We start from the raw sequence: 343 nt of genomic DNA on the forward strand, positions 1-343 counted from the left end.
CATCATCATCATCATCATCATCATCATCATCATCATCATCATCATCAGTAGTAGTAGTAGTAGTAGTAGTAGTAGTAGTAGTAGTATAGTATACGATATCGTGAGGCTATTGATCAAAAATATTGTGTTTACCGGAGGTTTGTACTGTTTGTCAAATCACAACACGGACAGACCATACTTTACACAATATGCGTGCAGTTGCAAATAATGCTGACTGTTGCAATACATCTAGATTGTAGGGTATATCTAAGGTTTTCAGATTTTTTTTCAGGTTATTATTATTATTATTATTATTATTATTATTATTATTATTATTATTATTATTATTATTATTATTATTATT

Source organism: Octopus bimaculoides, chromosome 1, assembly GCF_001194135.2.
Source record: "Octopus bimaculoides isolate UCB-OBI-ISO-001 chromosome 1, ASM119413v2, whole genome shotgun sequence".
Taxonomy (NCBI): Eukaryota; Metazoa; Mollusca; class Cephalopoda; order Octopoda; family Octopodidae; genus Octopus; species Octopus bimaculoides.